Genomic DNA, 21,196 nt, shown 5'->3' with positions numbered 1-21,196 from the left:
GGTTTCGGCACCAAAAAAACAAAAAGAACTGCTTTGTTTCCTTCTTTTCACTGTACTGTGTCTTCAAGATAAACTATTCCAGTTCCAGAATTACAGAGGAATTAATATAATTCTTTCTGACCTAACGATGAAAACGAAAACTAATTTATTCAGCTGCCTTTCATGGAAGCTTCATTTTTTTCCCTCCCGCATTTTCTCTGGGGTACCACAGTAGGTGAAGTGCCCCAGTAGGTGAAAACAAGAGTGCCCCAGTAGGTCAAAACAGAGGGTACCCACAACTGGAGAGCCCATGGAGTGTGAGGCACGAGATCTACCTTTATTTCTGTTGGCAGCACACCTGGCCTCCCTCTTTTGCTCCCTCCAGCATTCCCGCCACAACACCAGCAAGCCCTATGTGTTTGCTTCACTTCAAAGTTTTGGGTTTAGAGACAGTACATGTATAAAAGATTCACTTAAAGTCCTTTCCCTGAGGCAGGCTTCTTGGCATTAATTCAATTCAGTTCCTCACCTTTCTTTCTCCACTGTCCATTTCTCTTCGCACTGAGAATGGAGCCATTCCTAGCCTCTTTATTTTCCAGATACTTGGGTAGAATTAGTTTCTATTTATTTGCTTTAAATACATCTTCAAAATCTGTATGGCTATTTATGAAGTTTTCAAAACTCATAGCTACTTCAATCACTTTTTCCAGGCACTATTTCAACCCAGATACTTTGAAGGCACTGGGCCTCAGGATGTCAGGGCTGGCACACACGTGTCCTGAATAAGCGTGCTTGTTCTCCAAGTTGAAAGCAATCTGATTTGGAAGGGGGGAGAGGTTGCTTGTGTCTAAAAATAGCCAGCTGAATATGGGAGGCTTTTTCCAATTACTGTGGAAAGATACTTTCAAGCATGATTAGCCCCCAAACCACAAGCTATAAATGTTTAAAAGCTTGTGGGCATAAATATATTGTGAGATAATCTGGGACATTCATTCAAAAACTAAGACCAGTGGAACATCACTAACCCAAAGTTGAATGATTTGATCAAGTTAAATACTATTAATTCTTAATGAAGAATATGATTACCAAATGTAAGTGCAGCCAAAGATTTCTATAGTCCATTTACCTTCTGAAAGAATATATATAGCTGCTGAATCACTTTATCCTCTCAGCATCTTTCTTTCTAGCTTAATCCATTCTTCATACTGCTACTCAGGAGATTTTGCTATAGTACATTCATAAAGGTAGGGCAGATAAAAGAATGTATGGCATTTGTAAAATGCAATTGCATGAATCACACAGTAGAATATGTGGTTGAACCTAGGCAAGAAGGAGGCATTTGTGAGGATGTTGGTTGGTAGTAAGGGGAGAATGAATGAAGTGGAATCCATAAAGAAATTGAAGAATTTTCTATTCTGGATTCTTGAACAATTAAACTTGAAGCATGTGGGGAGCTTGCTGTGAGTGTGCTACATTGGCCCCCAGATATTTTGGAGGTGCTACATTTGCCCCCAGATAGCTACTAGAGTGAGTGACTAAAGCAAGGGAAAGAAAAGATCATTTGAAATAAGTTGGTGAAAAATCTTAGATATCAGGGATTGAACAGCCTTTCCTGGGAATGTTGGAGTTAGAAAGAGTGACAGAATTTGGAGTGGAGAGAAAGTGAGGGGAGCAGCGGACAGAGAAGAGTGACTGAGAGACGACAAGGACAAGTGGGTCAGTGTGAACTTCAAAGGACAAAGATTTTTTTTTTAAGATTTATTTATTTATACAAGAACTGGGGTACAGGCCAGAGGCACGGGAAGGTGAGAGAATTCACCAGAGACGGAGCGAGGAGCAGAACAGGCACATAGATTGAAAACACTGCTGAGGGGAGCAGTGGGCACGACAGGAGAGGTCTGCCGTGCCATGTGGGTATCTCCCTGGCTGGCTAGGAATCAAACCTGTGCTGCAGAGGTTGAGGACAGCTTCACAGCACTGCGCTCAACCCACTGCGCCACCAGGGAGGCCCAGACAAAAATTTTAAATGAAAAGGGTCTGGAGGTGCCGTGAGCTCCTGCTTACATAGAATATGGAAGGAAAAAATGGCCTTTGATGGCCATGGAAGTGTCTGCATAGAATTCCATGTTTCAGAGGGGAGGTGGTTATGTGGACAAGTTTTAGGAGGGTTGGGTCACATTAGAGCATTTTTGGAGAGTGTAGGGAGGGCTCAGGTGAAGGATGATGGGGATTCAGAGACCTCCAGGGTGATCATAGCAGAGGGGGTGTGCTGGCCTGTTGGAGGAGGGGTTCAGCCCTGGTGATGTGGGGCTGTAGTCCTGCTGTGGTCAGACACCCCACAAACATGCACTCCAGCTGTATCAGGATCCTCAAAGTTCTCCCACACACTTGAGATTCCCCCCTCTGAACTCTGCCCTCCCGTGCTCCTCTAAGAGAAATGTCCTATTTTAGTCCATCTGTCTTTAATGGCTTGACACAAATGCCACCCTTTCTGCAAAATCCCACGGGACCTTCCCAGAAATAACTGCTCCTGTTTCTCAATTTATGTAAGTGGAAATGGATGTGAAATTTAAAATGGAATGTTTTAAAACAATTTTTTTCCTTCCTCAGCAGAAAGCTTTTTTTTCTGCACATTCTTGAGGGTGGAGATATATCTTGCAGGGAGGCCCCCTATGTGTCTACAGCCCTGCAGCTCCCTTCCAGGAGGGGTAAACAAGGCTCGTGGCCAGGGCTGAGGGCTGGGGCTCTGGTTTGAGGACCACCCGGGGCTGCCTAGGAAGGGACAGAGAAGGAGGTTTTGGTGAAGGAGCACTTAGGAGGGTGTGGAGGAAGCCAGGAAGGGAACTGAAGAGCCTGAGAAAAGGGACAAGATGAGACTCAGCAGAGTTCAATGCCTGAGTCCATTCTGGGACCCTGGGATCCTGCCCTTAGGAATGGCGAGGGGAAGAGGGCCAGGGAAGGCTGCACAGAGGCAGAGCCTGGACCAGGTGGACTAGAGTTCCCTCCTGAGTGGGTACATCGCCCACCTGTAGCAGAGCCCTCACCTCTCTGCTGCCCAGGCACTGTGTGACACATGAGTGCAAGTCTTTGCTCAGAGTGTGGGGGCTAGGTATTGGTTTATATTACAAAGCTTCTTGTAGTTTGAGTTGGGGAGATGGGGTAGGTGTCATCCTTTGTACTTTACTCCAGGAGATTCTGAGGAATAACCAGTTTAAGATGGTAACTGCAGGGCCTCCCTGATGGCTCCAAGGGTTAAGTCTCAGCACTATCAAGCTATCACCAGCCACTGCAGCATGAGTTTGAGCCCCCTCAGGGAGCTACCCACATGGTACAACAAACCTCTCTGTCTCACCTGCTGCTCCCCTCAGCAGTGTATTTCAGTAGATCTGTCTGTTCTGCTCCCCACTCTGTCTCTGGTGAATCCTCTCATCCCCCACAGCTCTGACCTGCACCCCAGTTCTTGTATGCATAAATAAAAACAAATCATTTTTAAAAAAAGATGATAACTGCAAATGTATGTAGCCAATAACTGACAATGCAGGAGCAATGCTCTTCCTGCACTAGAAAGTTGTTGCCATTGTTTGAGCTCAGCTAGACAGTGCCCTTGAATGAAGGCAATGGCAAAAAATACGGAGAGAAAGGCAGACTTCATGATTCTCTGTTTTTTGTTTTTTTTTTTAAAGATTTATTTATTTATTTATACAAGCACTGGGTACAGTCAGAAGTTGCAGGAGGGTGAGAGAATTCACCAGAGCCAGAGGGGAGAGCAGAGCAGGCAGAGTGACGAAATACACTGCTGAGGGGAGCAGCGGGCGGTGGGAGAGGTCTGTGCGCCATATGGGATCCTCGCCCAGTGGCCAGGGATCGAACCGGCGCTGCAGAAGCTGCGGGCAGCTTCGCAACCCAGCGCTCAACCGTTGTGCCACCGGGAAGGCCCCATGATTCTCTGTATTAAAGTGATTCCTTTTAAAAAGAGATCTGTAAAAATGATCCTTTGTTGGTATAAACAAAAGGCCTCTCAACGATAATTTCCTGATATAAACACTAAAATAACAGCAGTATAAAATTTGGAGTGGATGTGTACACTACCTAGGAAATAATGCAAAATTAAACTAGTTGTGTAGAGGTAGGTTGGGGTTGTGCATAATCCCCCTTGACTTTTCTTCAATTAATTCACTAATTTTTTATATTCAATACAAATGCTTACAGAAAGTTGAATTTTACAATAAGGCAATAACTAATTGCATGGGTTGCATTGCTGTTTAAAAGAATCATAGCTAACAAAATATTTTCTTGTCTCTGCCCCTGGAAGACAGTGAGAATGTTCTTTAGGTCACAGCAGTGTGGGCAGCCCTCCACACTGGAGGCATTCCACTTGGGGTACAAAAAGCTCTGGGTTGTAGTGGGGATGTCTAAAGATCCAGTGCCAGGACTGCAGGTGCCTTTTGTGGCTTTGTTCATTGAAATGCATTGAGTAGGAAGCTGGGCTGGGGAAATGGGAGGGAGGTGATACTTCACATGATCTTAGCTTTGTATTATCATTAAACATTACCCATCATCAGACCTCCCTGCCCAACTCTCATCAGCTGTCCCCCTGATGCTTCCAACTGGCAGATCTTGAGCAAATTCAGATGAAGGTAGATATCTGGGGACACTCTGATCCATTGACTGTTGGGACTCAAATAGACTTGGTGCCATAGGTTGAAAGTCAGGGGTCCCGAGGCATCCCATGCACCCGAAGATAGAGCCTTCCCTAGTCCTGCATGTAGGAGAAGGGCTGTAAAAGTCAAGTCTGACCAAATGAATCACTGTTTTTTAGAAGGTGGGATAGTAGTGACCTTGAAGGTGAATGGGTAGCTGTGGGAGAGGTGTGAGAAAGAACTTTTGGGGTATTAGTTTCTCTCTCTTGATCTGACACACTTGGGTGTATTCGGTTTGTGGATGCACTGAGCGATTGTACACTTAGTATGCGTGTACTTTTCTGTATGTGTATTATAGGTGCCTCCTACCCATCCCATCCTCAGCTTCACCTCCCATGGTTTCAATTACCCATGGTCAGTGGCAGTCTATAAATATGCACAATAAAACATTTTGAGAGAGAGAAAGATACCACATTCACATAATTTTTAGTATGTTTTTATAATTGTGTTAAATTATGTTACTGATATTAAAATCACTTACGGGTATAATTTAGAAATCAAACTTTCTCCTAGGGTTGTGTGTATAGGAAAAGGTCATTACTATCCTTGGTTTCGGGCATTCACTGGGGAATTGGATCATATTCCCCCACTGATAAGGGGGAGACTAATGCATTATAATTTAATAAAAAGTCAAGAGGAAGAAAGGAGGGGATAGAGAAGGAAAACCTGATAATAAAGCCAGATTGAGGAGTATGAACCTGATTCCATAGGCAATTGTGGCTACTTTGGGGTCATTTAGCCGGAGTATGACAGGACAATGGTGCTATTATAGGAAGATTGATTTGACAGTGGAGAGCCGTTTAAATGAGAGGAGGCTGAGACAAGAAAACAAGAAAGCTCACCATGGCCTCAATCTGGATGATGAGGGCTTAGATCAGAGTCCTGTGGAGGGTGATGATATTTAAGAGAATGGTGGGGCCATTTGCCACAACAAGCCAGTTTCAAGATAAGCTATCACATCAAAGAATGATACTCAGCTTGAGCTGTAGGCTGCTTTACATAAGTTAATATTTAATATTGTGTTGAAGTATGAAATTGTGATCATAATTCTCTCCAGAGCTCTGGTCTGACAGCCTCTATTCTCAGCCATGTGTCCTATGTCAGAGGCACCCAGTGAGGGAGATTGACATATGATTGGCAACACAAACCTTGTTTACATGTTTCCGTTCCTATTTTATTTAAGTTATTTAACTTTATAGTTAGCTATATTTTTGAAGTAACATTTGTTTACAACATTGTATGTGATTTAGAGTTATAGTATCACACTCTTCAGATGTATGTTACTGAGTCACAGGGCAAGCGGAGAGCCCTTAGTGTCAGAACAGAACAGGAAAAGCCTCAGAGGAATAAGGAAGGCTCCAGAGACAAGGGCAACAAATTCCAAAGGCGACTAATCAAACACCCCAGGACTAGGGACAACAGGACATGGAACAAGGATGATAAAGAGAAGTATGCTAAGATAAGGGCTGGGACACAGACTTAGTTCTGGGCACAGAGACATTTAGGCAGTGAGTGAGAAGACCAAAAACTAACCAATCACAAAGAGACAGGTGGGAAATAAGAATAATTAGGGGAAAGAAGGTGTATATTCCCTGAGGCACCACTCCACGGGGGCTTCCTTGCCCCTCCCTGGCCTGGTTCCACCTGCCTGGGAGTCCCATTTTATTTCTGTTCCTTTTCTCCTCAATAAACATTTTCTTTCTCTAAACAAAAATTGTTTCTTTTCACTTGCTTGCCTGAGCGTGTATGAAGTTCCTGCTGCGGCTTCGTGAGACACCAACCCGTGGTGGTCTAGTGGCTGGGCCTCAGGGCTGCCGCTGCAGCCTGGCATCCGTTCCTGGCTGGGAGACTAGGCCTAAAAACCTGAAATTATGGTATCATTACCACACCACACCTACCACAAGGCACCCAGAGTCCTCCACCATAATCTATGGTGCTCCCTCCTTCTGAACTCTCTCCCTCCACTTCTGGTAGCCTCAATTCTACATTCAGATTTCTAGGGTTTGTTATTAGTTTGGTTTTATCTGAGTCTTTATTTTATTCTCTGTATTCCACATGTAACTGAGAGCATGCAGTAACTGTCTTTCTCCTTCTGACTTATTTTACTTAACACAATCCCCTCCAGTTCCATTCATGTTGCCTCAAATGCCAAGAGTTTATCTTTTGTTACAGCTGAGTTGTATTCCATTGTGACTATATACCCCATCTCCAGATCTTCTCATCTGTCTTTGGGCTGTTGTTTCCATAACTTAGCTGTTGTAAATAGTGCTGCAATGAACATAGGCATGCATATATCCTTTCCAAATTAGTGTTTGGTTGGTTTTTAATACATCACAATTATGTTGGTATAGAGTGATTAGTCTGCCAGAAAAAACTACTAACTGTTTTAGGATATGTTCAAAAGATTAATTTAATGGTTGAATGTTTGTAACTTAAGAGAATATTGCTTTCCAAAGTATACAATAAAGATTTTTAAAGATTGTACTGAACAGATCAAAGCTTGTCCTTTGGAAAAGCTATATGAAGCATATTAATACAGGGTCCTTAGTAGAATTTAGATTTATGCAAAACTTTGTTTCTCTATAATCCAAAATTAGCAAGCTCAGAATGACACAAATTTGTTGGAGTGTAATGCAAACTAAACATTTTAGCGCATCTTTCTAGAATTTAACAGAATGTTGACACAAAATTCACATTATGCACCTCATTTAATTTCTGCATGATGAACAAACAGGCAAAAATAGATGACTCGCTGACACACTTCTTTCTAACTCCCAGGAGGGAAACAAAGGTTTGCAGTGAGAGAAGAGGGAGAAGATCATCTGGCTCATTAGTTTGCATAAATCCATAATTATGTACAAAAGTAATTTGTATGTACTATACTATTAGTATTATTATTTAACTTTGATTTGATGGCAGTCATTGAAACATAATCTATTTTTACTAAGTCACTTGAAGACTTAGAGTCTTTGCTACAAGCCAGTCTCTGCTCATTAGCATTGGTCTCTATGGTTTGTTTATTTGGATTGTTTTTTGTGTATGGTCCTCCTGCCCCAAAGTTAACACTCCTTTGTTTCATAATTCATACTGTCATTGTGCCCTCTTGACCCAGAGGAGAGGCAGATGAATGGACGTATTGATGCCAACTTTACAGCTTCTGCAAATAGGCCAGAGGCCTGAATTCCTAGTCATTTGGCTCTGATTCCTTTGGAAACAAAGAAGGCAGGCGGAGAAAGAGAAGATTCAAACAGATATTTAAGGCCTTCATGAACTCATCATTGAGTAGTTGTTGTAATGTGGCTAAAGAGCGCTCGGCACATAGGAAGTGTTATGTAAATACCATTTATTCTTGCTGTAGCCTTTTGCCAGTATTTTTGAGCCCCTCTACTAAAGAGGCACACCCCCTAGAGACTTTGAGTATTTCATTTCTATTATAATTCCCAACCAACTGAGGGACCTACTATCCTCATCAAAAAAAAAAAAAAAAAAAAAAAAAACCTCAAATCATGGGCCTCCTTGGTGTCCTAGGCATTAAGTCTCAGTGCTATCACCACTATGGCCTAAGTTCAATCCCCAGCCAGGGAGCTGACCCACATATGGCACAGCAGACCTCTCCTGTCTCACATGCTGCTCCCCTCAGCAGTGTATTTATTTCAGTAGATCCTTCTATTACGTTATCCACTCTGTCTGTGGTGAATTCTCTGCCCCCCCCCATCTATGGCCTACACCCCAGTTCTATGAAAAAAATAAAAACCCTCAAATCAGGAAATAAGTCAGGTAAAATTATCAGCAAGATTGTTGTGCTATATGAGGACGTACAAAAGTGAACCAGGCTTAGTCTGCAAAGACCAAGTAGCATTATATTCCAAGTTTATAAAATCTAAGTGGCAGATTTCACATGAGTTAAACATGAATAGTTCCTAAATCTAGAAGCATTCAGATGATAAATAGACATCATATGTGACATGCCCAAAGTAGATTACACTCATGATGTCCAAAACATTTGGTTCTGAAATACGTCTCACCCCAGGAGTTTCAGATAAGGAGCTGTGAGACTGTCCTGTGGGACCCCAGAACCCAGAAGGCAGGAAAGAAAGGACCCTCAGCAACCTGATTTTCTACTGACTCAGACACTTACTCAAAAGTGACTTTCCCCTTCTATGCTTAAGTTCCTCATTTACACAATTCTGCCTTGATGCAAAAGTAACTCAGTTGATGGCTTAATGGTGGCCAAATGTTCAAGATACATTGAGATAAAGTACATGCTGTCTCTTTATGAATGAATGAATCTGTTTGCAAGCCTACATCAAATTACAGACATTCAAGTTACCTTCTCTAAACACACTAAGATAGAAAAAAATACAGGGGATCTTTTTTAGTATAACCATCAAGAGAAAATGAATTCCACAAGTTAGAAGAAGTGAGTAACATGTGAAGATGTTGTACTGTTGCTAGGATTATAAATTATTTTTGAGAAATTATGCAACATTTTAACCTATGGAGAGAGTTTGGTTGGTGTCAAATTTCCTATTGAGAATTGTGATTTTAATTCATTTTCATGAAAGAGTTGAAGGATTTGGGTAGGAATTGGCTACTAAAATAGAATCAGATCTGATTTATCTTAACCAGGAAGTTGGTTTTTTTTTTTTTTTTAATCTTATACTGTTTTTTTAACAACACTTCTAATTACCGATTTCAGTGAAAGCATTTCTGATTTTCTTTCTTGGAAACATTTCCTTAGTGACTATTCATATATCCTTAGTGACTATTCACACACCACTCCAGATGGATGTTACATAGTTGTTACTGCTTATTGCCCTTTGGACCTAAACTTCATTTTGCATGATGACAGAACATGAGAAAACGAAACACTGGATATAGACTTTACTTGTCTTAGAAGAAAAAATTTCCATTTCTCTCTCCCTGGGAGCGGGTTCAATATGCAAATTTATAAAGCTTATAATACACAGTGATTATAGTCAAATATCTGTCAAATTACTATTTGTTTGCTTGTGAGTACTACTGCTCTGGCATAAATTCACAACTCTAATGTAGTCAGCCTACACAACACATAAGACAGAATGTACCATTCAGACCTTGTGCCTCCTACAGAATTTCTACCTGCCAATCTATTTGGCCCCATCTCATCCCTCCTGTGTCCATGGGGTTGTCTCAGCCATGACTTGAAAATCCAGACAATCACCTAGTGACAAGCCACTACCCTCCCTAACCCCAGGCTCCCATCACTGAAGCTACTGCTCCACACACAGCACTCTTGGCTTGACTGTCAAGAACCATGCTTGTATTCCTGCGCTAAAAGTTCTGCAACTTTTGGGGCTCTCCAGTGGCGCAGCAGGTTGAGTGCAGCACTGTGAAGCTGTCCACAGCCTCTACAGCACGGGTTTCATTCCAGGCCAACCAGGAAGCTACCCACATGGTGCGGCAGACCTCTCCTGTTCGCCTGGTGCTCCCCTCAGCAGTGCTTTCAGTCCATCTGCCTGTTGTTCCCCTCTCTGTCTCTGGTGAATCCTTTTACCGCCCCCCCCCACCCCCACATCTCTGGTCTATGCCACAGCTCTTGTATAAATAAATAAAATCTTAAAAATAAAATAAAAGTTCTGCAACTTTGTGCTGCTTCCCTTGTATCTCATGGCTCTTAAACCTGCTGCTGATCGGTAAGTGCCTTTATGAAAAGGTCCATCAGACTGTTTCTTCGCAAGACTGCCACTATCTCACAACAATGAGCATTTATTTATCATTTTTTAATTGAAGTAACACTGATTTAAAACAGTATCTAAGTTTCAGGTGTGTGCCATTACAAATCAGCATCTGGATGTACTACATTATGTTCACAACTAAAAGTCCAATTCCATCCTTCATCATGAAATTGAACCTAACTGTAAGAGAATGAGTATTCTGTTTAAGTCAAATAGTTTGTGTACTTTGTTAAAGAAGCCATTGGAACTTAATGTGGTAATCAAGTAAATATGGATTTGAAATAACAAAGATAATGCATTCTCTATGCATCAAATTTATATTCACCAAACCTGTAATGGACAGAATTAGTAGGTCTGATAACATTATCACAAATAGTAATGTAACAGTATTTTACAAGCAACTGAAAAAAGATGTTTGTAGTTATATCCGTGTATACTTTAAATTTTCCTGATATAAAGCACATATTGTTTCAAAACATATTTTAGAAATACAATATACAATCTCTTTATTATTAGTTCCATGGAGCTAATTGACTTTCACAGAAAGATTTCTGTTAGGTTTTGATAAATTCTTGAATTTATCAAATTTATTCTTAAATTCCAGAATTACAAGTGACAAATAGGTATAATTCTGACATTTATGTTGGTTGATATTTAGCTCTGTGAGTAATAAATGTTTATGATATTATGTTCTCCACTTTTTCATATGTTTAAGATATTTCAAATAAAAGTTTTTACCTAGTTCCCTTCTATAAAGGTGTTCTTACTTCAATGGGTATGAAAGAGAAAGGTTAATGTTATTTTCTTGCTTGTTCCCATCTACTTTTACTACACAGATTTTTTTAAGTAGCAAAGATTAAGAAATAGAAGCATCTTCATAACAAAAATATCATAGTGTATGGCTTGGTCTTATGAACTTAGAAGAACCTACTGCATGTATACACTCTACACACTTTTGAATTTTTCATTTTCTTCCCAGAATAGGAAATATAAAGCATCAAGAAAATTTTGCTTGATTTAATCTAGCGCCATGTGGGTTGCTCTCTGGCTGGCTGGGAATCAAACCCACACTGCAGAGGCTGTGGACAGCATCATAGAGTGGCGCTCAACCTGCTCTGCCACCAGGGAGGCCCTTAATCTAGTTAGACCAGAATTCTCAAACTTTTGGGTCTCAAGACCCCTTCATATCCTTAAAATTATAGAGGACCCCCTAACAACTTCTGCGGTATGTGTGTGTGTGTGTGAGAGAGAGAGAAAGAGAGAAAGAGGGAGGAAGAGAGGGAGAGAGGGAGAGGGGGAGAGAAGGAGAGGGGGGGGAGAGAGAGGAATATTATTCAACCATAAAAAGAATGAAATCTTGGGCCTCCCGGTGGCGCAGTGGTTGAGCGCTGGGTTGCGAAGCTGCCCGCAGCCAATGCAGCGCCGGTTCGATCCCCGTCTGCTCCCCGGCCACCAGAGGAGGGTCCCACATGGCGCGCAGACCTCTCCTGCCGCCCGCTGCTCCCCTCAGCGGTGTACTTCGGTCCTTCTGCCTGCTCTGCTCCCCGCTCTGGCTCTGGTGAATTCTCTCACCCTCCCGCGCTTCTGACTGTACCCAGTGCTTGTATAAATAAATAAATAAATAAATCTTAAAAAAAATGAAATCTTGCTATTTGGGACATGTATGAAACTTGAGGGCACAATGCTAAATGAAACTAATCATACAGAGGAAGAAATACCATATTATCTTACTTGTATGTGGAATTAAAAAAAAAAAAGCTGAATCTATAGACAGAGAACAGATTGGTGGTTACCAGAGTTGGTAGGTAGGTGGTGGGTAAAATGGATCAAAGGGGTCAAAAAGCATAAACTTCCAGTTATAAATGAACAAGTCATAGGGGTGTAATATACTGTATGGTGACTATAGATAATAGCAGTGTATTGTGTATTTGAAAGTTGCTAAGAGAATAGATTTTAAAAGTGTTCATCACAAGCAAAACTTTTTTCTAACTATGTATGTTGATAGATGTTAACTAGATCAGTGGTGATCATTCTGTAACATAAACAAACATTAAATCATGGCGTTATATACTTGAAATTAATACATGGCAATTACATTTCAATACAAATATACTGACACAAAAATTTGTGCACAAATGTTCATAGCAGCAATATTTCAAAATAGCCCAAAGCAGAAACAACCAAAATGTCTATCAACTGATGAATGTATAAACAAAATGTGATCTATCCACACAATGGAATACTATATAGCCATGTAAGGGAATGAAGTGCCAATTCATGTACAGCATGGATGAACCTTGTAAACATTGTTAAAGCAAACATTTTGCACAAAGCCAGACACAAAAGGCCACATATTGTATGATGCTATTTAAATGAAATGTCCAAAATGGACAAATCCACTTAGAGTAAAGGGAGATTAATAGTTGCTAGGAGATGGAGAGAAGGAGAATGTTGAGTGACTGCTAACAAGTATAGAGGTTCTTTTTGAAGTAATAAAAATGTTCTGGCGTTAGATAGTGGTGATGGTGTATAACATTGTGAATATACTAAAGCCACTTTAAAATGGTGAATTTTATGTCCCAGGAACTATATTCCAATTAAATATTGCAAAATATATGGTGTCCTCCAAAAATTATTTGGAGCTTTAGAGATAAACTTCATAGTCCAGAAAGAAAGCAAAAGGATAAAGAAGACTGTACTGTGGTTTTCTTTGAGGAGGAACGTAAAGAGAATTCTTATGCCAGATCAACTGTGCCTCAGATAAGCAACGTGGGCTTAGTTCTCAGCTCACTGCTCCATGACAGCAACTGTCATGGTCGAAGTTTGAAAATGCACCTGTTCAAGCTCAGTGAACACAGTAATGATGGGGCACACTAAATCCAGAAAAAAGTATTGATAGGCCAGTTTCAGGACAAAAAAGAAAGAAAGAGGGCCTCCCCCGTGGCGCAGCAGGTTGAGCACTGCGCTGTGAAGCTGCCCACAGCCTCAGCAGTGCAAGTTCAATCCCCGGCCAGCCAGGGAGCAACCCACATGGCACAGCAGACCTCTCCTGTCTCGTCCTGCTCCCCTCAGCAGTGCTTTCGGTCCATCTGCCTGTTCTGCTCTCCACTCTGTCTCTGGTGAATTCTCTCACCCTCCCACACCTCTGGTCTGTACCCCATTTCTTGTATAAATAAATAAATCTTTAAAAAAAAGATGGAAGGAAGAAAAGAAGGGAGGGAAGGAGAGGGGGGAGAGAGGGAGGAAGAAAGGAAGGAAAGAAAGGAAAACGAAAGAAGGGGATCATATGGGAGCTCTATCTTTAGTAGGTTGAGGAATCTCCACAGAGCTTTCCACAGTGGTTGGACCAGTTTGCACTCCCACCAGCAGTGCAGGAGAGTTCCTTTTTCTCCACACCCTCGCCAACATTTGTTGTTGCTAGTTTTTTTAATATGTGCCATTCTCACTGGTGTAAGATGGTATCTCATGGTAGTTTTGATTTGCATTTCCCTGATTGCTAGTGATCCAGCAATTCCACTCCTAGGTATTTACCCAAAGGACACAGAAACATCAATTCCAAAGAGCACCTGCACCCCTATGTTTATAGCAGCACTGTTTACAATAGCTAAGCTTTGGAAACAGCCCAAATGCCCAAAAATAGATGACTGGATCAAGAAGATGTGGTCCATATACACCATGGAATATTACTCAGCATTCAAAAAAGATAAACACATGCATTTTGCAGATAAAAACATGGATGGCGCTGGAAGGGATCATGCTCAGCAAAATAAGCCAGAAAGAAAAAGAAAAATACCGGATGGTCTCACTCATAGCAGGAATCTAGAAAACCTAAATAAGGGACCAGGAAAAAGAATAACTATAAGAAAGAAAAAATCAAAATCAACAAACAACTATGAACCAGAGACACTCTATGGGGGGGGATGGGGTAAGGGGGGATTGGGGTCAAAATAAGGGGGTTGCAATTGTATGGCATCTTTGAATATAAAAATAAAATTTTAAAAAAAAGAAAGAAGGGGAGAAAGAAGAAATTTTCACAATCACATCTTTTTTTTAAACCTAAGGTAGTTTATAAAGTTCACAGTTGTTGACTTTGGGTGAAAAAAGTTTTATTGCAGACTAGAAGCTCATCACAGAGGCGGGGAGGCTGGTTTCATGAGTCACCAATGTGCCACCCTCACCAGTTCTCACTGAGAGAAGAACAAGCCCATAACTCAGCAATTCTACTTCTTTGACTTAATTCCACAGATGCTTGACTTATACCTTCATCCAGAAAGCTTTGGCTCCCAAATTTCCATGATCACTTTAACCCAAAAACATTATAAATAATACAGAAGATTCGAGTGGAACCATCCTTGCAGCTCATGCTGGTGATTCCATAGGACCTTCCACCTTAGCTTAGCTCTCTTGGCTCCAGCTTTTGTCTTGCTTTGACTGTTGTTAACCCAGTTTTTGTTGGTGCCTTTTTCTCCTCAATCATAACTACCTTCCTCCTCTCTGACCCAGCAACCATTGAAGAAGCTCCTATCTGGCTGTACTGACCCCTTGTAGCTCATGTCTGAGGGCAGGGCTTTTGTACCCACATTTGGTTAGATATCACTGTTCTCACAGGAGAGTCAGAAGGTGTCAGGTTTGGAGCATGGAATTTATTTTTTTTATATATTTACTTTGTTCTCAAAAAATCTATAGAACTAAGAAGGAAAATAAAGGTTACTAGAAACTAGTTTGTCTCCATCTCCTAAACATTTTAAACACCACGGAATAGAGGAAAGAACACAGTTTGAATTAAGAGGCTTAGACTTGAGAAGGCTTGGATTTATGTAGTTTAGGTTCCTCAGGCTATTACCATATCAGAAAAGGAAAACAATAACATGCCTATCTCACTGGGCTGTTATGAAGTCAAGCAAAAGAATGTACCTGAAAGAGTTTTGTAATCTCCAAGGCCATGTTCAAGCTGCTACGCAAGACAGTAAATATGCTTATGAGTACTGTTGGCTGACACAGTGTTCTAGCACTTTCTACGTAATTACTAACCTTTTTAAAAGGGAGATTTTACATGAAAGCCTGAATTTCTGTCTCTCTTTGGCAGTCCTGGGCTGACGTTTCTGGGAGCACAACCAGCAGGAACCTCACCTGCCTAACTGCCACAGAGACCAGGTGACAGCCGCCACCTATCACAGACCCACCTCTTGTGTTGACTACCCTGGAATTTTTCTTGTGATAGAGTAGAGAGGAAAGTGAGATTTCTCTTTCTCAAAAATAAGAAAATCAAGCTAGGCTGAGAGCCTCAGGAAAAACAAGAGGAAGTGTGCGTTAGTAGAAGCTAATAATATTCTTGCATGGTTAGTAAACAAATAAAGTATACCTATGCCCCAAGCATGCCCTAAATAAGGCATGCTTTTATAAAACAAACCCAGCCTGAATATTTGATGCCTACTGTAACACATTATGTAATGTTAGCAAGCATTATGTCAGCATGCACTTATTATTTATTTCTCCTCCTCTTCATTTAGCAGGATATGAATTGCTCTGCGATCTTGAAGCACCCTATCATAAAAATTTGCAACATTACCTAATAAATTTCCAGGATCCACAATCTAAGTTTGAATCACTTATTTTTAATCTCTCCACATTTCCAACCTTAGATTTCAATTTATATTAAAACCATTAGCATTGAGAATGATTTTTAAATTTCTTAAATGGAAGTTCATCAATGAGCCCAAGGTAATGTTTCATAAGCAAAAGAAGTAGTTCATTTTAAGATGTGTGGTGTCACATCAAGTATACACATGAAAGAGTGACTGATACTTCTTTTTCACCTAGAAGTCCTTGCATCATGCAGGCAGACCTTGTAAGAAATGGAAGGCCAGACCATGACTAGAATCCACCATGTGCTGCAGGAAGTCACTACACAAAGTGCAAAAACAGACTCATAGTGTGAGAGTTGTTATGAAGTCTAGAAGCCAGTTTGTCTTTCCTCCTGGGAGACACCACTACCAACTTTTATAATATTCCTCAGGGCTCATCTATTTTAACTGGACGTAGTGACATTTAAACACATGCCCAGTTAGAGACTCAGACTCAGAAGGTCATTTTTCTGCTTCACCTTCCACATTAATTAGGTTACTGTGCTTCATGAATTCTACTCTAAAATGTCTGTCATTTTCTCCATTCTCACTGTTACATTATTTTCACATTTGCATTTTTTTTAACTTTTCTGCCTTTCCCCCATCTTCACTGCAATCTTTATATTGTATGCATGTGTGTATAGACCACCATGATAAGAATCCAAATGAGGAAGAAAAGCTTAAACAGATTTCTCAAGTATCTGAAATGCTCTCTGGTGGAAAGAAAAGGGACTTATATGCAAAGGAGAATAATATGCCATTAAAGACTGTGGAGCAGGTGGCAGTTTTGGCTCCTTTGTGGACATCTTTGATATGTTTTTTGGAGGAGGAGAAAAAAAGATACAGAGATAAAGGATAGATAAACATGTTATGTATTAACTCTAAGTAATCTCAAAAGAAAGCTAACTGCAAAAGAATATGATTTGTGACAAATGTGAAGGCAAAGGCAGTTAAGAAAGTGGAGTACCCCAATTGTCAAGGTACTGGAATGCAAAGGAGAATTCATCAGATAGGACCTGGAATGGTTCAGCAAATTCAGATAGTATGCATGGAATGCCAGGGCCATGGGAAATGCATCAGTCCTAAAGATAGAAGCAAAAGCTGCAATTGAAGGAAGGCAGTTTAAGAGAAGATGATCCTAGAAGTTCATTTTAACAAAGTTATGAAATATGGTAAGAAGATAATATTTCAGGGAGAAGGAGACTGGAACTGGAGCCAGGAGATATTATTGTTTTAGATCAAAAGGACCATGCAGATTTTACCAGATACATGGACATAGTGCTGGTTGAAGCCTTGTGTGGCTTCCAAAAGTCAATATCTACTGTTTTTTCTTTTCCCAAATTATTTTTATTAAGGTAATGTTGGTTCAAATCATTGTATCTTTGGGGTTCATAGGTTAATCCTACACAAATGTATATTTCATAGTCATCACCTCCCATCCAGTTCAGATGGTGAAGAATTGAGATATCAAGTGTGCTAAGTGAATGCATGCCAATTTATCATAGGCTATATGAAAAGGGTCACTTAATCATTGAATTTTAGGTAAACTTTCCTATTTCTTCTATAAACTCTTTGCTGGAAAAACTACTTTGTGAGGGAAAGGAAGTTGAAGAGATTGATGAGATGGATGAACCAGGTAAAACTGGGGGACTTTAGTCCAAATCAGGAAAGATGACACCATTGCATTTGAGAAGCTTATGAAGATGATGAAAATCATCTTAGTGGTGGTGCTCAGCATCAGACTTCTTTTATTTATTTATTTATTTGTTTGTTTGTTTATTTATCTATTTATACAAGCACTGGGTACAGTCAGAAGCGCGGGAGGGTGAGAGAATTCACCAGAGCCAGAGCGGGGAACAGAGCAGGCAGAAGGACCGAAGTACACTGCTGAGGGGAGCAGCGGGCGGCAGGAGAGGTCTGTGCACCCTGTGGGACCCTCCTCCAGTGGCCGGGGAGCAGCCGGGGATCGAACTGGTGCTGCAGAGGCTGCGGGCAGCTTCGCAACCCAGCTCTCAACCGCTGCACCACCAGGGAGGCCCAGCATCAGACTTCTTAATGAAACCGGTGCATAACACTCACTGCTGGCATTTATATGCACTAGTGAACGAGTGAAGGACTTTAATATGCTCACTACTTGCAATTGTTTCTGTTTTAATATTCACCTATAGTAGTGTTGAAGCATAAACTCAAATGTAAAAGAGGATGGTGCTTGAACCAGCATGGAAGCAACAGAGCTGGTGAGATATGATCAGATTCTAGAGCCATTCATGAATCCAAAAGAATTTGCCAATTTTGTATATGGGGTCTAGAGACTAGTCAGTAGTGACCTGCAAAGCATTTGGCTTGAGCTACTGAAGGATATGGTTTTATGAAATAAGAAGACCATGGAAGAAGCTGATGGGGATGGAAGTAGAGGACTATGAAGCTCAGTTTGGCATGTATTAAGTTCAAGAGGCTTGCCAGGTATTCCGGTGGACATCTTAATAGGCAATTAGGGATACCTAGCCTCCACATGCAGGAATATCAGAGCGTCTATCTTTTCCTCAATACCTCATTCTCTAATGTTTATGTCTGTCTTACACTTGTTTAAATGTACTTTCCTTTTGGCCTCTACTTTACCACCTATTGCATTGCATTGTAATGACTATTTTAACTATCTGTTCCTTCACCACACTGTCCTGCTATGCCTGGTACCATATAATCAAGGAAAGTTCATTGAAAGATTGAAACTGCGGGAGTCATACATTCTCAGTTGTTAGATTCCTTAACACACATTGCTGATTTTCCTCTTCCACCAAAAGAGTTGTTTAGCACATATTGTTTTACTCGATATGAATTAAATTGTATTTTTGTTGATGTGCTTTTGTCATATTCCCTTGGGCACACAATTTATGAAGCATGAGTAATATCTGGCACAGTGTCTCAGCTTCCTTTCACTATTAGATCAATGATTGCCTGAATTATTGAGAAAGAAAATATCTAGGAAGAGAATGCCCGATTCCTTGAAAATGGTGCTAAAGAGAAAGCACAGTGTGATAACACTAACAATGAAGTTGGTTTGGGGGCACTTGAATCCTTATTTATGGCTACTTGGAACCATTTTTAAAGTATATTTTCTGCAGCTAGTGACTTAATAATGATAGTTTGATCTCTGAATATTAGATGCATTTATTGTGTCTTTCTTTAATGTTTGATTTATTTTAAAAGATACATTAAGAAAAACAAATTCTCCCTCACATCTCTCCATCTTCTCCCATGCCTAACCCAGTAAATAGTTTGATATCCTTATTTTTCCAGAGACTGTCTAAGCTTTAATATATTTATATCTGTCCCTTAAATGGAACCCTATAGCAATTTTTTATCACATGGTTTTCTTTTGTTTAACAAAGCTTAAGCATGTTTAAAAAAATATAGCATGTGTGCTAATACCCATATCAATACACCATTTTTCTCATCAGTATCAGTAGCTCCATAATATCCTACTTTAAAGATGGGCCATAATCTAATTTAAAATATCTTATTGTTGGAATTTATTATTAAGTGTTTAGCACTGGAAAATACGCTGCGGTGAAAAACTTTATGTTATATACACATGTGTCTCTAGATATGCATATGCAGACCATGTACTTTCAAATATATGAGCATTGAACATATTATACATACATGAATATGTAGATATATATGTATATAGGAAGCTATCATATACTTAATGCTACTATATCTGTAGGACAAGTTTTTAAAGAGTATTTGCTGTAATATTTGGCATATAATTGACAAATCTGAGAAACCCAGCAAGATACAGTTGTCCACAAACACATACTGCACAAAATTTAATCAGGACACAGATTCTATTATCAAAGCCTCATTAACCAAGCCGTATATGCTCATTTTTGAGATGCTAGCTGGCCAAAAAGTAAGTAACAGATGTTGACCTTGCAAAGGTTAACTTAATAGAGCAGATTCAATCACGGCCCCCAAGAGGGCCAAATAGTGGACTGTAGTGGTGGTGTCGTGGTGTTGTTTTGCATGGGTTGATGCTCAAGCATGACTCACACCTATGCCCTGAGAGGCTCCATTGTCATTTGTTTCTGGGTGAAGTGGGGATTTGACTCACTCCTGACTCAATCCAGCAGCTGACCTTCAAATCCGCTGATAGGGCATCCATGTGGGGACATTAACGTCATCAAACCCTCCTCCCTGCAGCTAAGTAAAGGTACAGAGAGTCTCAGTATAGGACAGTCTTCTCTTGTCCTGTGATCCCCATTGCAGAATGCAGCTTATTCTTGGGACTCTCCTCCCCTCTCCCACCTTCTCCCACCCCTTCATTCACTCCCCAGTTTCTTAATGACACTTTAAATGCAAGGGGAGTAATTTAAGTATAATTCAGCAAGCATGGTATGGGTCATATTATGACTAAATATTTAATTAAATCTATGTGCCTAACTACAGATCTATAATTTATCTCAAACCCAAAATGAGTGTGGTTTGAGCTTCAATTGCTCCTTACTAGATAGATGATGGTTTCATAGTTGGGTGAGCAAGCTTTATCTTTGATTGAGTTCTTTATCCTCTGCTAAAGCTCCATGTTTTCTGTATTGATTCTAGAGTCATTTTACATGTTCTTGTTGACATGGTTATGCGTGTCACAAGATAAATCTATGCTGCCAGTTTTTGGTCTTTTTATGTTTTCCTTTGTTTTCTCCTTCATTCTCCCCCAAATATTCCCCTTTTGTCCACCTTTTCCCTGTTGTGTTAGCACCTGTATTAAATCAATGCTTGAACTGTATTTGTTCAGATCTAGGACTGCCTCTTTTCATGGTGGGAGAGGCTATTTCTCTGTCATTCAAGAAAGTTTATTAGTGGGCCAGGAAAGACCAGTTCAGTAGTCACCAGGAAGAGATCTCCCTCCCAACCCCCAACCCACTAAAGTGAGCCCTCTCTACTATAATTACCGCTGCTGCATCTTAGAAGCTACTTGAGACAGACAGGAGTGTTCCCTTAGCACTTTCCCTCTTTAATCCTATACTGCATCCTTGCATTCTCAAGCTGTCCTGAGGTTAGGAAGTTAGCAGATGAGAAGAAAGATGTGGCATGCCTGGGTAGAAGGGATGAAGCAGAAAGGAAGTAAGTTTGTTTCATCATCTAGGCAGGATACTGGGGTTTGGATAAGAAGGCT

General features: G+C 40.5%; 1 protein-coding gene and 1 pseudogene across 2 annotated transcripts in view; one reads left to right on the top strand and one right to left on the bottom strand.

Annotated features, from left to right (window-relative positions):
* Positions 1-21,196, bottom strand: part of PSD3 (pleckstrin and Sec7 domain containing 3) — a 507,571-nt gene that overhangs the window by 442,585 nt on the left and 43,790 nt on the right. The window lies entirely within an intron of this gene.
* LOC119258232 (dnaJ homolog subfamily A member 1-like) lies at positions 16,649-17,764 on the top strand (annotated as a pseudogene).

This window comes from Talpa occidentalis, unplaced genomic scaffold (genome assembly GCF_014898055.3).
Source record: "Talpa occidentalis isolate TD23 unplaced genomic scaffold, MPIMG_talOcc4v2.1 talOcc4.4, whole genome shotgun sequence".
Taxonomy (NCBI): domain Eukaryota; kingdom Metazoa; phylum Chordata; class Mammalia; order Eulipotyphla; family Talpidae; genus Talpa; species Talpa occidentalis.
The sequence above is the reverse complement of the archived record's forward strand: the minus strand, read 5'-3'. Positions and strand labels throughout refer to the sequence as shown.